The 15,940-nt window shown below is 43.9% G+C and overlaps 1 pseudogene; it reads left to right on the top strand.

The window, feature by feature from the left end:
• Positions 1-8,285: 8,285 nt before the first annotated feature.
• The window catches only part of LOC138493032 (deubiquitinating protein VCPIP1 pseudogene), a 30,499-nt pseudogene continuing 22,844 nt past the window's right edge, over positions 8,286-15,940 (top strand).

Genomic DNA, 15,940 nt, shown 5'->3' with positions numbered 1-15,940 from the left:
GGTGTCCGTGGACACCTAAATTGGTTTTATCACAAGGAACTGAAAGTAATTACAACACAATATAAGAAAAGTAACTTTATTTCATATATATATATATATATACAATTATGACTGGGAAGGTGGGGCAGAAACCTGGACACTGTCCTTATAATACTCTTTAGTATTATCGGAGATAGAATTATAGACATCTATATTCTGTTGTTCCCACAACCCCAGAGATACTAAAGAAACGCTGGCTGAGACTCCAATGGGTTTGTCAGCTAGCAGAAGAAAGTTTCCACTTGCCCCTTCCTCCTCTGGAGCGAAGGCTAAGGAGTCAAGCTGGACCCCTGAAGGTTTACCCTTACATCTGGGATCTCCTTTCACGTGGTCAGTCGAGCCACAAACAAAGCATTTACCGAACGCTTTTTGGACTGGTGGCTTGTTCTGACCTCCTTCTGGTTTGGCACCAGAAGACACACTATTCTGCTGTGGTTTTTCCGGTAGCTTACCCTTCTGGTTTTGTTTGGAGCCCTCTTTGGAATTTGAGTTATTCGAATTCTCTTTTGAGTCCTTTTTAGGGTGTTTTCCTTCATCCTTTTTCTGAGTTGCCCCAGAATCCTTATGAGTAACCCTGTTGGCAACCCACAAGTCAGCGGCCTTAGCTAGCGTCCGGGAATCCAATTCCTTCGAATCAGCCAAGTGCTGTCTGAGTTCAGGAGAACAGGCATCATAAATCGACTCCAACATAAAAAGAATCTTCATACCCTCATAAGTGTTCACTTTGTAATCCTTAATCCATCCCTCTAAGTTTTTCAATCCTTCACTCACCCAGGTAGCCCAAGGGGTACCATCATGCTTTTTGAGGGTTCTAAACCTCCTAAGATACTGGGAAGGGGTCTTCCCGAATCTAGCTATTAAAGCTAGTTTCACACTTTCGTAATCCGTCTTTTCCGCCTCCCCCAACTCCATTACCACATCAGTTGCAACAGGAGGGAGCCTAGAGAACAACCAGGGAAGTAAATCATTCACGGTGATGTCCTGGAGCCCATGATTGTACTCAAACAGTTTTAACCAATCCAACACATCCAATCTCGGTTCATACATACCCACTAATTCCTTCGGCATCCGGGGTCTTTTGGGACTGGAGCTCCTAGAGGAACCAGAGGAGAGAGAAGCATTTTCGAAAGACAACTTTTTCATCTCTAACTCGTGATTTAGTTCTATTTCCCTGAGTCTTAGCTCAGCTTGCTTCTGCTTAGCCTGGGCATTCATCCGTCTGAACTCGAGCTCTTGGTTTCATTCAGATTGAGCCAAGAACCGCTTGTATTCTAATTCGAGCTTCATTTTTTCAAGTTCAAAATAAGCAGGGTTACTTGTGGGACCTGGTATGGGCCCCGTAGGCACAGCTGATAAGGCAGGTAGAGGAGCAGGGGAGACAGTTTCGTTAGCCTCTCCGTCCTCGTCAGCCTCTTCATCGCTATCATCAGAATTACGATTCAGATCAACACCATCACTGTTATCTTCAGTTGCTGGAGAAATTGGTTCCTCTGAACCAGTACCCAGACTTTGGTTCGCCAGCAATCTCTCTATTAATTCTAACTTCTTGCCTCTTACAGAAGGATTCTCTTGCCTACAGAGACCTCGCAAACTCTCAGTATTTTCACCTGACAAGGATTCTTGACTGTAAGTTTCCATCGTAGACATGGTTTTGAAAGTTGCTTTTTAGTGCTAAGTTTTGTGGTTAGTTATCCTAAAGTGTCGAAAAGCACTCTAAACTGTATACTTGATACAAATCCCACCGCTGCCACCAGTGTCAGGCGGAAACCTGTGCAGTTCCCTCTGGGACCACTGCAAAATATTAAGGACTACAGGTGTTTGGCAGTAAACCCACTTGGTAGCAGTCTGTACCACACAGATTCACTTGGTAGCTGTGGCTGAGCAGTCAGACTTCCCTCAAGAAGAGTTAAGCAGTATGTGGAGTATACAATATAGGGCAATTCTTCACAGTGAGACAAGCAAACACGCAACGAGACTCAGTGTAAAGATATTAAGGTATTTATTTATAACGGAACATCTATGAAAAACACTATGGCACTATCACGGCAAACACTGCAATCACAATTACTCTACGAAGAGGAAACGATCAATCCCCCTAACAATATTTCGACAAGTCTAGGTTCTACCAGCATCACTTATTTGCAGACAGAGGTGTATGCCTCAACCTAGATGGCACTCTAATATTAGTTAGGACGGGAGAGAAAAATAGGCAGGTTACGAAATCAACACAGTTCAATACTCCACGGGTAAAATGCAAGGCAAGAAGGCAAGAACCACAATAGATCATAAAGTTCAGAGGCCAGGCCCACTCGGAGAGAGGCAAGGCGATATGTCCCAAAAAAGTCTTTAGTGGAAATGCGTTCGAGTCTTTGTAGCAAATTGTTATCGGCAGATTGAACCAGTTCAGAACAATACGTGAGAAAGCTTGGAGGCGACCCAACGGAAAGGAGAGGATTAAGACACTTCACTCGAACCGATCGAAAGGGAAGCCAGGCGGACACAGTACCATTTTTGTGGAGAGACAGCTCCGGCGGGAGCAGTTGTTCCTGGTGGTGGATGCACATCGGGTCTTTGCCAAGAGTAGAGATGATCTCGTCGTCGAAGAAAAGTGAAGTCCGGTGCACCACCAGGGAAGAGACCAACCGCGGAGTGCTCCATCACAAGGCACCACCTTTTGGTCGCGGTACAGGGGTAGTGGCTATCCGGTTGCCGAGGTGCTCTGCACGGGCAATTCGACCACTGCGTCCTGAGGCGAAGAAAAGAAAAGGGGACTGGTTGTTCCCACCAGTCAGGGGAAGAGACTCTCCGGCAGGGAGATCTCCTCTGTCGTCGGGAATTGGTGAGTCGGTTCCGCAGGGCTCCACCGGAGGTGTCGCCGTGCAGGTCGGCTCAGCGCTACCCTCATCGGATTCTTAGAGCCTGTGGCGATGTCTGAAGATCCAGTCCCAAAAGCCCTGCTTTTATGCAGAGAACCCCCATTCATTCAGCCTAGCTGTCAATCAACACATGCTAAGTGGTGAGCGGGGAGGCTCACCACTTGGGCCAATTACACCAGAGTGCGACCGGAGTTGGCAAGGCAACTCGGTCCAGGGTGCCTAAACCCCCTCCCACACCCCTCTGGTAACCCAGACAGAATGGCACCACTTTGGAGGGTCTCTGTACAGAGGCCCGCCAAAAGTGGAAGAAAGGGCTCAACCTTTGGTTTAGGAGTCACAGAGACGAACACAGTCGCCATTTTAAAAACCGAGTTCTGGCAGAAAATACCATCCGATAAACTTATTTAAGATAAGTAGACCGGTGATACATTAGAGATTAACGAGGAAAAGTATCAATCTCCAACAATGGGACGAATCCCATAGGGTTATGTCCGGGGTCGAACATAACAAGTAGTTTCCACTGCCACCAGCCACAACTCGACGAGGGGGGACGGGACAGTGCCCTCTCGAATAACAGATCCAGGAGTAATCAAATTACCCCTACTAGTACATCCATAATAAGATGGTTTGTAATAGTTCTGTTAGTAAATTTAGGTCTAGTAAAGCCAATGGTGACTTTACATGCCCGGGGAGACAGTAGTCAGTCTCCGGGTATGGAGTCAAAGGCGGAGGTCCGCTAGGACGCCCCGGTGTTACGGCACGTAGAGTGCGGTGTAACACACATAGAAAAACATATGAGACCCGATGGAGTAAAAGACCCCATAGCCCATAGAACACATTGACATTCAAAGGAATTACACACATTCATGTCCAAGAGTGGGAGGAAAAGAGTCTCACTCTTGGCAGGATGGAAAAAAAACAACTCCAGAAATCCAGCAAAGCTGCTGGGGGACTCACTAGGTTAGGAAATTCAGCCTAAACAGAGAATTCTCCCTAACAGGGGTTTCACATAATTTTCCACAAAGTTTTTCAAATCCATACATTTTTGTATACGGTCGTCCATTTTTTGATTAATCTGCTGTAGAGTGATATCCTCTGATTGTTGTTGTGAGATGCTTGGAATTTTTGTATGGTCTGTAATAAAAAAAATGTATATGTTAAATGTATACAGAATAATATTTATTAATTGGTTTATATAGTAAAGTGTGTACCATTAGGTGGACTATTTTGTAACATTTCCTCTCGTGGGAAATGCTGCTCTAGCCAGTCGAGAGTACTACACATTTCTGTGAGAAAACAAAAAAGTAATATGTTTTTTTTCTAATATATAAAGTTTATAAATATATGAGTAAAAAGAAGTGCACTTACTATGTATGGTGAGATATGTAATCAGTAGTGTATACGTCTGGTCTTGCTGTTGGTTGTGGAGTGTCTGTGAGGTAATTATGGTGGAAGCCACTTTATCTTCTTTTGGTATATTCCATTTTAAAACATATTGTATTTACATGAATGGTTAGTGTGTTACATATATGGGTAACATTTTTTAAGTATTACTACATATACTTTGTATGTGTGCTGCTTTGTGAATTTGTTAAATGTTCCTATGTTATGATATAACTATTACACATACCTCTCCAGAGTTTTTAGGTGGTGGTACTGTTGTCCAAACATGTCTGCGGACCGTCAAATTCAGTAGAAAGGGTTCAGTATGTTCCATATTATATGTACATAAAGTCAAAGTTATTATTGTTAAGTTGTGCTACTAAAAAACTATAAAATTCAGTAAAAAAACTTTGTTAAAGGGACGTTATGGTTAAGTTGCGCTACTAAAAACCTATGAAATTCAGTAATAAAACTTTGTTAAAGGGACATTATGGTTAAGTTGCACTACTAAAAACCTATGAAATTCAGTGAAAAAACGTTGTTAAAGGGATGTTATGGTTCAAAGTAAAACCGAAAAACCCCTGAAATTCAGCAGTTATGGTAAGATAAGCAATCATAACTCACGCCACCACCGTGCACTGCTAAGACTAACACCCAGGACATCAAAGATGACATCACAAATGTCATTGATGACATCACTGATGACATCACATGCCTGGCTCCCTCTTTTTTCCTTTACTGATATATCTAGGCCAGTTACAATCAGGAACTAAAAATTCACTATACTATAATACAAAGTACTATGTTTGTAGACTTATACTACAAATATGTTCTTACAGTAATTCACTTAGGGTCCACTCAAAGCATATGAACCATATACAAGGGAGAAAACACAGACTTGGAAGACAACAATGCTTTCTATGTATGAAGATGATTAGTACGGTTATCAACACTGTGTTATAGTTCTGTTGTTTTTTTATTACTGTACTTTCCCTGAATATGCTCTTTTTTGTACACATTGCACGTACACTACTTTCATTAGGGTCTAGTCACCATATGTGATAGTTATACATAGGGAAGTAGTAGCTTTGAAGCAGAGCAATCATTTCTGTACATGAAGATAATCAGTTACGTTATGAAAATTGTCGGGTAATACTGCTGTTTTTTTGTTTACTTCACTTTCCATGTATATACTCTATTTGTATGTCTTATTGTCTGTTTGTGTTTGGTGTGCAGTAATGCAATAATGTAGTAATTGGGTTTTATTAACTATCTATTACATGTTTCACATTATGCATAAGCAGTTATTATTTCAGTATTCAACATGGCAAGATTATGAATATTGCACCTTCATCATTTATGCTGCACACACTGCTTATGTTTCTGCATGAATAGCTTAGTATACTGGATAGAACTTCATAATAGAATGCTATGTATATCAACACATTCCATAATGCACTAATTAGCTCATGATATTTATTCCAATGATCCTTGACACTTTTTTGTCAATATTACAATAAGAATCCCTTCTACAGAGTTTTCATGAAAAGTAAATGCACATGTGATGTCATCAGTGATGTCATCAATGACATTTGTGATGTCATCTTTGATGTCCTGGGTGTTAGTCTTAGCAGTGCACGGTGGCGGCGCAAGTTATGGTTGCTTATCTTACCAGTAACTGCCGAATTTCAGGGGGTTTTCGGTTTTACTTTGAACCATAACATCCCTTTAACAACATTTTTTCACTGACTATATATATATATATATATATATATATATATATATATATATATATATATATATATATATATATATATATATATATATATATTACACAGCCACAGTAGTTGCTGTGTAGTTATGGTTAAGTTGCTGTTTCCATAGGAAGAGCACTTTTTGGGCGGCTTATAAATTTGATGCCCGTGAACTTTTCCCCCCCTGGACCAAACATCACCAAACTTTGCAAAGATAATATATGGGCCACTCTGAAATTTTTTGCAAACTCTGGTGATGTTTGGTCCAGGGGGGGAAAAGTTATAGGGGGGTCCCAAAATGTCTTTTTTTTATAGATATATGTAAATGAAAAAGGCGACTTACAATGGTAACATTAGGCTAGTGGGGAAGTATTTCAAACTAAAGATGAGTACTGTGTAAATAAACACATTTACATTATTACACATCACTGGAGATAGTGGTGGGGTCAGGTACCGGAAATGAGGTTCATGAGATATAGGTGTTTCAACTGATCAACCTTCCAGGTTGCAGGATATCCTAGAGAGAGCAGATGTATGAAACTAAAGGTCCTGGAGAGTGAGCAGGAGAGAGGTATGGCTGACAGTGTGAAAAAATGTCATAAAGGTCCAAAAGAATGAGTATGGAATAGACGTTCGAGTGGTGATCATCAGAGGGATAATTGGACACATGCATGAGTGCAGTTTCAGTGCAGTGTTTACTATAGAACCCATATTGAAGTGGATCTCCTAGCCTAAGTTTCACTGTCATTGACACCCCTGATCTTCAAGTAAATACAAATACACCAATCCCATGTGGCATGTGACCATCCAAACCATGCACACCAACACCAACCATGTGCAGCTTGTCCTTTTGGTCCCCACACACCAATTCTATGGCTTGTTCCAGGCCCAAGCTCCAAACCCCTCCTATGTGTAGCGTGTCAAACACCCAGAAAACCTGATAGTGCTGTCAAATACAATGCAGTGCACCTACACATCCCTCAAATCACATCCATTCATACATAATGACATTCATCATGCATTCAAGAAATCAGAATCAGCGTAACCCTCCACACAATCAAACGTATCCGTCAAACCCTCTATCCATCTGTAAACAAACACTAACTTGTATTTAAAAAAGCTTGATGTATTGGCTTTGCCAATGCTTGTTCTCCAGAATACATCTGAGCCAGCAGGTGATAGTTGGAGTCTTCAACTGTCTGCTCTGTAACAAGATATTTAATGAACCCCTGGGTCTTTTGGGGTCAGACCTGAAGCCACTGTCATCTCCCCTGCGATGGAAGCACACCCTGCTCCTGCATCACATCAGTACGTTTGACAGCTGACCCAAATCCAGGTTCTTTCCCCTGCTAAGGACTGTGCTGTGAATGAGCCACTGGATATGTTGCATCAATAATTGTAAATACACAACTACAATTGACATACAAGAACATACCTTTATGTAACAAGGCATGATATATGGCATGTGACCTAATTGTATGATGTTTAGACTTGAGCCAAAGGGTTATTGCTGAAGAGAAAAAAAACAAAAAAAACATTTCAGCTTCAATAGTATTCGATCATATGAAGAAAACGAATGAGGTTATGAAGAAATGCAATGATAAACTGCTCCTTGATTTCAGCACCCGAACTATTGACACAGACAAACACATGGATGCGCGCGTGCGCGCGCAAACACACACAGACACACGCGCATTCACACTCTGCATATCATGTATACACACTCTGACCATACAAGCAAACACACACATTCATGTGTCATTTAAAACAAAGTCAAATGAACCCATGTGCTTCTGGATCTTGGTCCAGAAAAATACGTACATCATATGTAACAGAGGACGGAGGATCAGGGAAGATACAAACTAACACAGATAAATAATTCTCCCTCCCTTTTAATATTAACTTGATCCACTTACAAACTGATACAGAATGTTGCATAAATTACTTTGAGAAAAATGATCTTAAGAGTTGTTTTAATGTAGCAATCCCCCCATCATTGGGGAATGGGTACATCGCTGAAAACAGCTTGCCAGCAGCTACCTGCAAGCGTTCAGGGCTTTTACCACCATGTATGCCCCCCACAAAAGGGGGGAAAGATATTCACACCCCTGGGTTCCATATGGACTGCAAAAAGTATTATTGGTTTACTGGAGACAGGCTCTGTGCATATTGTAAAAGCCCAATTTCCAGTGAAAAAAAACAAGATGTCCCTTTTCTATTTTTGTGTCAATCGATGAGACAGGTGCACAGTGACGGAACCAGAGAAGAAAGTTTGAGTCCAGAAGGTAAATAGATCGGGAGGAAGGCGGTGAGGGAATGGGTTTGGTCTGTCTTTGGGGATGCAGGATTGGGAGAGTGTTGGGAGGAAACAGGGATGGACTCATTTTTGCCTCTTCACAATCAAGATGGTGGCGCCCATGACAGGGCCTCGGGTTGCTGGGAAAATGCAGGTGTACACTAGCTGTATGTTCCCATGTTTACAGCCGTCTGATTGATTGGGCACCCTTTGACGGCTGTGAATCTGCCAAATATGCTTGAACCACAAATGAATGTAAATACAATCAGCACAGCCCCCATCTACAGAGGCGGTTTTTCTTCTATAAGTCTTATCCCTTATTTTTCATTATGGGCCTCAATCCAAGATAATAGGCCTGAGGGCCAGGGAACTTTACTACCTCTTAATGACCTGAGGAAGGATCATATTTGCTATTATGTCACTGCGGAGTGATGTGGCCCTTTGCATTGGCCAATTTCTAGGCCATACAAGTCAGTATTGCATGTAAATTTCGGATGGCCCACAAATTAGCCAATGAGAGTGGGAGCCGCATGACTCCCTCTGTCCAGCCACCGGCAGGTCTGTCAATGCCGTGCTCCCTCTCATCAAATGAGCACTGCGCTGAGAGCTCCACCGTCTGCAGCACCATTGCTTCTCACCGGCCCACACTTAGCAGATAATTATTTCTCTGCCCCTCCTCCCCTTCTTAGCTTAGTGTGCCCCTGGTGCCAACATCCTCACCGGTTTGCAACTGGCAGACATGACCAGACTGATTTGTAAGTCCTGCCACTCCCTTCACATCATGTTGCTTTGTAGTTGCTGGGCACTACCCAGTTCCCAAAAACCACTCCAGGCAGATTGCCTTTTTTTACCACCACTGCACCATTCGCCACACGGTACATAATAGCTTTATAGACCCCGCCTTCCATCGAGTTAAAGGCCCCTACACCTTGTTAAAGCCTCTCTCTACGCTAGGTCTTTTAACTCTGTTTTAGGACTGATACATCCCAACATAACCCTCTGGCATGCTCCATAATGCTTAATTAGAACATTTAAAACAAAGGAATGAGGTATGAGGTATGATATGGCATTTGTAATGTGCCTATACACAAGTGTTTCAAGGCGCGATGAGGCAGGGAGGGGGGAACAAGGGGAAGACAGACAACGATCCTACTAGGCCAGGTGTCATTCAGATCGCGCAAGTGTAGGGGTGAAAAGAAAGGTCAAAAAGAAAACATTTGAATGTTGAAACAAAAGACTTACTCGAGCCAATATTGCCATTTGTCACTTCTTTGTATGCAATGAAACTTCCAAGATTTGAAACTTCTTATTAGGATTCCTGGATGCGGTCTAGGGGCCTCAACAGGTATCATGGGCCACAAAAACCGGAGCTATTAATATCCCCCTAATGGGTGTCAATGTGAAAAGGGAAACAGGATGCCATGAGGGGGAAACTTTCTGCAACATGTTTTATAGCCCTCATCCCTGAACTGCGAACATATGGGAACACATGAAGTTTATGATACTGTGTGATGAGACTGCTAGAGGGTTGCTGTGGCAAACGATTGAAGTGTGAGAGCGACTGCAATGGAGGCTGGAGGGCACTGATGTTGGTGATTGGGGTGAGGAGCATGGGTCCAAGAAGCAATGTTGCTGCACGATGAATGAGGACAAAGCTGAGGAACAGAGCAGGGCACTATGATATGATATGATATGATATTTTATTTGTATCGCGCTCGCACACAAGTGTTCCAGAGCGCGACTGGGCAAGGGATGGGAACAGGGGAGAACACAACACAACAACAACGATCTTACTAGGCCCAGTGACATTGAGAACATGCAAGTGCATGGGAAAGGGAAAAAGGGAAAAAGTGCATGGAAGGGGGAGAGTGGAAAGTACGGAGCAGAGGAGAGCAGATAAATAATAATAAATAAAAATAAATAGAAATGGAGGCAATACACAGTGGTAGTGCAACCAGCAAGTGGCAAGTGCTGTGTTTAAGGCAGCAGACTGGGAAAGTCTGATGAGTGCAGAAAAAGAAAAATGGGGTGGGGGCTGTATGGGTACATATACAGACCGCAGTGCAAGGTGTGGCCAGGAGGCAGTGCAAGAGTGTGGCAGGGTGAGCAGGTACCTGGGCCCAGGGGACAGAGGGTGGCCAGGTGCACAGTGCCAAGAGAGAGCAGATCAGCAGGGGAGAGGGGGAGCGAAGGCAGAAGCAAAGAGGGATGTCTTGAGGTTCTTCCGGAACCGGAGATGGTTCTCCTCACGTTTTAGATTGGCAGGGAGGCTGTTCCAGAGGGAGGCCCCAGCCGAAGATAGAGATCTACCCCCAGCTCATTTCTTTGAAAAACGATTGACTTGGAGGGAGCTAGAGGTAGAGGAGCGAAGAGCTCGAGAGGGGAGGTATTTGCGGAGGGATAGCTGAAGGTATTTTGGACCCAGGCCCCAGAAAGCCTTGCGGACAATGCAGAGGGTTTTGAATTTAATCCTTGCATCCACTGGGAGCCAATGGAGAGATTTCAGATCTGGAGAGATATGATCCCAGGGCTTGAGGCCAAGGACAAGTCTTGCAGTCCTGTTCTGGATATGTTGCAGAGGGCGGAGAGTAGAGGCAGGTAGATTTAGAAAGAGGCTGTTGCAATAATCCAACCTAGCGAGAACCAGAGCTTGGAGACAGGGAGCTTCTGAGGGAAGGAGAGGAAAGGCAGAGTACCTCTGAGGAGGTGGAGTAGGAAGTTTGACTTTTTAGAGACCTCAGAGATATGGGTGGTGAAGGAAAGTGTGAAGTCAAAGATGACCCCGAGGTTCTTAGCCTCACCAGTAGGGGTAGGAGGAGGGCCAAGGGAGGCCGGCCAGAGGGTGAGGGAGAAGGATGGAGATGGTATGCCGATGAGGAGGTCTTGCTGGCATTCAGACAAAGATCATTGGCGGCACACCAATCTTGAATGGCAGTTAGGCAGTCAGAGATGAGAGGGGCAGAGGAGGTGGCCGAGGGCAGCCGGAAAATGGGTTGAGTGTAATCAGCATAGCACTGGAAATTTGAGCAGAAAGTGGCAATGCAATGGGCGAGAGTGGTCAGGTATTGTTTGAAGAGTCAGGGTGAGAGGTTAGACCCCTGGGGAACCCCACAGGTAGAGAGTAAGATAGATGATAGGAAGGACTACAGTTGGACCTGGTAGGGTCAATCACAGAGGAAAGAGGTCAGCCAGGCCAAAGCCATATCAGTGATGCCCAGGTTATCACGGAGACAGTTGAGCAGCATGGTGTGGTTGCCCGTGTTGAAGGCAGAAGAGAGATCAAGAAGGATGAGGACAGAGGGAATGTTAGAGTCCATGTTGGAGAGCAGATCTTCAAGGATATTCAGGAGAGCAGTTTCCTTGCTTCTGGCCACTCTGAAGCCAGACTGGTGGTCATGGAGCCAGTCAACAGAATCAGAATGAAGGTTAAACTGAGAGATGGCCAGCTTTTCCAGGAGTTTGCCCAGAAAGGGGGTGATGGAAATTGGGCGATAGTTAGCCGGACAGGAAGGATCAGCTGTGGGTTTCTTGAGAAGAGGATGCACAAGGGAGTGCTTCAGAGAGGAGGGGAAAGATCCTGAAGCAAAGGAGTGGTTGCAAAAATCGGCAAGGGATGGAGCGGGGGTGTCAATGTGGTCCTTGATGGTTTTAGAGGAACAGGGATGAACCTGTTTTGACAAGGCTTTCATAGATCGGACTTGTCTGGCGACCTTGTGAGGGAAGAAAATAGACAAGGAAGAGAAGGAAGGTGGGGGAGTAATTAAGGGGGGTCTGCAGCACAGACTGGGAGGGAATTGGAGGGGCAGGGGAGGAGAGGGTGGACAGAATGTCCTGGGTTTTTGAGATAAAGTGCGAGGCAAGGGAATTGCAGAGAGCCTGGGAGACAAGAGGAGGGGAGGAGACTGCAGCAGGGTTGGCAAGCTCCTTGCAGTTTTTTAAAGAGTTCAGCCGAGTTGTTAGAGGCTGCAGAGACACGAGCTTGAATGTGAGCTCTCTTCTTAGTGCAGACAGAGAGTCGGTATTGCCGTTGGAGTCAGCGACAGGCCAGTTTGTCAGAGGATGAACAAAAAGCCCTCCATTTCCTCTCAGCCGCCCTACCCTACGTTTAAGTGTGGCTAGGTCGGAGTCATACTAGGTATTGCACTTGGCTTTGGACGTCAAGCGGATCCTCATGACAGGGGCAAGAATGTCTCCGTAAGACCAAGGACATCAAGGTCCAGTTCTTCAAGAAGGTGGCAGATGTCAGAGGAGTGTTTGACAGCGGAGCGAGAGTTGAGAGTGGCAAGATGAAGAAGGTTGCCGGCCTTAAAGACCTTCCGCAGAGGGGTAAAAATCAGAGGTACACCCTGCAGAGTTGTGGAGGTAGCCTGAAGAGTGGCAGAGGAGGAGGAAAAAGTGAGCAAGGTAGCCAAGGAGTGAGAGAAGGGGGCAGCTGGAGATGAGAGAAAGTTGATGAGGCGAGGGAAGCGCCTATGGAAGAGGAGGAGATTGGCCTGAGGACCTTGGAGCATTCTGGAGGAGTTGAAAGACGCCATGAGGACATCCCAGCGAGTGCCACCATTAATGGGAGAGGAGGAGACAGGGCAAAGCACAGTGATCATATGGAGGGTCCATAGATCCGGCGAAGGGACAACAAAGAGGATGTCAGTGAGGGTCAGTTTGGAAGAGGCGCTGGTATAGGTATCAGCGATAGGGAGACCAGGGTTGGAGGCCAAGATATCCTTTTTAAATTTCTTTTTTCAGACTTAGTGAGAAGGGAAGGATAGTTGATAGAGAAGCAGTTAGAATAGATGGGAGAGACAGAAAGCGCCATGAGTGGGAAAGAGTGGAGGCAGGGGGTGGAGTAAGCCAGTAAAGCAGTATTGAAAAGTCACTGGGCTAGCAGGTTACAATCGATGGCCAAAGTTAGATGCAAAAATACACTCAGGTTTGACTTTCAACTAAATGCACAAAAACACTCAGGTTTGACTTTCAACTAAATGCAAAAATACACTCAGATTTGACTTTCAACTAAATGCAAAAATACACTCAGGTTTGACTTTCAACTTAATGCAAAAACACACTCAGGTTTGACTTTCACCTAAATGCAAAAACACACTGTAAGAGGATTCAATTCAACACTACAGCTAAGTCAACGCCTAGTCTATAATACTGAATGAAAACCCTTATTGATATATCTTTATGTCCAGTTCATGCGTTCTGGATGACTACCCCTATATAACACCCCTCTCTTGGAATCCCCCTGACCCCACTGAGCCAAGAAGTAGTTCTGTTTTGCAAGTTAAAAGGTTTATTTGATAATTTAAACAATAGATATATATATGTCACACCTTATAATAAATTAATAATTGAATATCACACTTAATCTGATATGATAAAGATTAACAACGGAGAATCTGGCACTAACACGCTTCTCTATAATCAATAAGGAGTTGACATGAAATGGATAATGTAGCACAGTGGTAAATAGGTACAGAAGTATAATGTGGTAGAGAATGCTTTATAGGGTTCAAGGAAATGCAAGGTTGAATGAATGAAATGCAGTATAGAAAATACTCAATATGATTTCAACAAAACAATGTAATCACTTTTCTCTGGCAATCCCCTCCCCCCCTTGATACAATGCAAGGAAGTGGAAGGAAGCACACAGTTCTCAGAAATGCAATCAACTGTAATTCAGTTCACCCCAGCAAGCTTAGACTACAGAAGTTTGAAAACACAGGCCCAAATTGCTTCTATATGTGCTGGCAATTCAGTGAAAAGTATGCTAAAATGCTTTTGATTCCCTCTAGAGGTTCAGGGTGAGTGGTATCTAGTTAATATTAGCTCAGGCTCACTCTTGCAATGATTCAGGAATGATTAGCAGGTTAAACGAATTTCTGGCAAAGGGAAGGCAAGCAGCTTCTGTTTTCACACGTGGAGAAATTTGCAAATCGCGGTAAAATTCGCGGATGCGCCGAGTGCTATTACAGAGGAACCGCAAGGACTATCATGATCCTCTTGGGGTCCTAGGAAAGCCTAGGATCTCAGCTTCCAAATGAAAGTTACTGCAAGTCTCTAAGACAAACGGTCGCGGAGATATGAGCGATTTTGTGAAGGTCGTTTTTCAGATTTGAAATTTTAAAAGCTCAAAATGACAAGTGACAGATTTTTCAGCTAGAATGACAGGTGACAGATTTGGAGCTATCAGGCAGTTCTACTTAGGTTAAATAGATTGAATTAGATGAATTTAAACTGAGAGCTTTGGTTTGGTACAGTTTGACGGTACTCACAAGAGATGTTAAACAGGAAGGCGGCTTTGTCACGATCTGGTCAACAGGTCTGGACTTCGGACGGTCTCTGGGCACAGCGTCTGGTCTCTGGAACTGCTCACAGCATCGGGGTCAGCACTCTGGATACAATGGCCTGGTCTCTGCTAGGCACCGGTTCTCTGGGTCGGGTCCTGCCTTCTCTTTGGATATTTCTGTCACCGGGTTCTTGCAAAAGTTCTTGGCAAAATTCAGACGGCTCGCCCGGCTGTCTGAAGAGTTCAGTTGCAAAAATATTTTGAGGCCTGCTGACAAATACTCTTGCTGGCAGTGGCCTTTCTGGTTAAGGTTCTGAAGTCTCTGTTTATCTTGGAGTCTAAGTGTTGGCTCTTTGAAGTTTGATGGAGGTAAGTATGGATTTTTCCGGCAGAGCTTCCAGTGGCAGATGGAATTGAAGGTCTCTACCTAAGTTTCAGTGGTCCATTTATATGTTCTGCAAGTGGGTGTGTGTGTTGGTCATAACTAAACTTGCCCCTCTCACTTGTCATTGGTCCAGCTTTCATTCCTCACTTGATTGGGGAAGGAACTGTGAGTCAGAGTGATGTCATTTTATGGCTTGCAGATAGGACACTCCCCTGTCAGATTGCACATATTCTATATTTGATAACAAAAGACATATTTCACAGTTACACAGTTGCTTGAAATTACATATACATGGTGTGGCTGAATTTAGCCATGTCTCTGTCCAAATCTGCTGTTTCTAAGAGCTTGCATTCAGAAATGGCACATAATTGACTTTTCAACTGATTTTTCAATTTCTGACATTGACCCAACTTTACATACATGTGCGCAGGGAGTATGGACATTAACTGATGAAGTTTCAGATTTTTAACATGCATACATTTAGAGTAATATCCACTTTTCCGCTAACACCCCCCTGAACATACCACCGGTTCTAAAAACCTCTTAAACTGTGGGCAGAAAAATCACAAGAATTATGGTATCATTTATAAAATTTTCACAGGTCCGCACCATGAGTTATTCATCTTTTTCTAAACAATATTCTGGCTACAAAGGGGTGTGGTTTCCCAGGTCACATGGTGGAAATACTGGTTTATCCAGTTCTGCCAAGCCAGCTTGCTCTCACAGGCAGTGCCCCTCCGAGCTTCTGCCAAGAGGAAGCTACATTTTACGACCGCTGTAATAAAACATTTGCCTGAGTCAAGACAGGCTTTGTTCAGAGCTCCTGTAGAGCACAGGTAATTCAATTATCAGATAGATGGCATATCCTTAGTGTGGCCAGCAAAAGGCAGATTGGCCTGGGAACACAGTTGTGACTCAAGT

Source organism: Ambystoma mexicanum, chromosome 10 (genome assembly GCF_040938575.1).
Source record: "Ambystoma mexicanum isolate Mex_15411 chromosome 10, UKY_AmexF1_1, whole genome shotgun sequence".
NCBI classification, from domain to species: Eukaryota; Metazoa; Chordata; class Amphibia; order Caudata; family Ambystomatidae; genus Ambystoma; species Ambystoma mexicanum.
The sequence above is the reverse complement of the archived record's forward strand: the minus strand, read 5'-3'. Positions and strand labels throughout refer to the sequence as shown.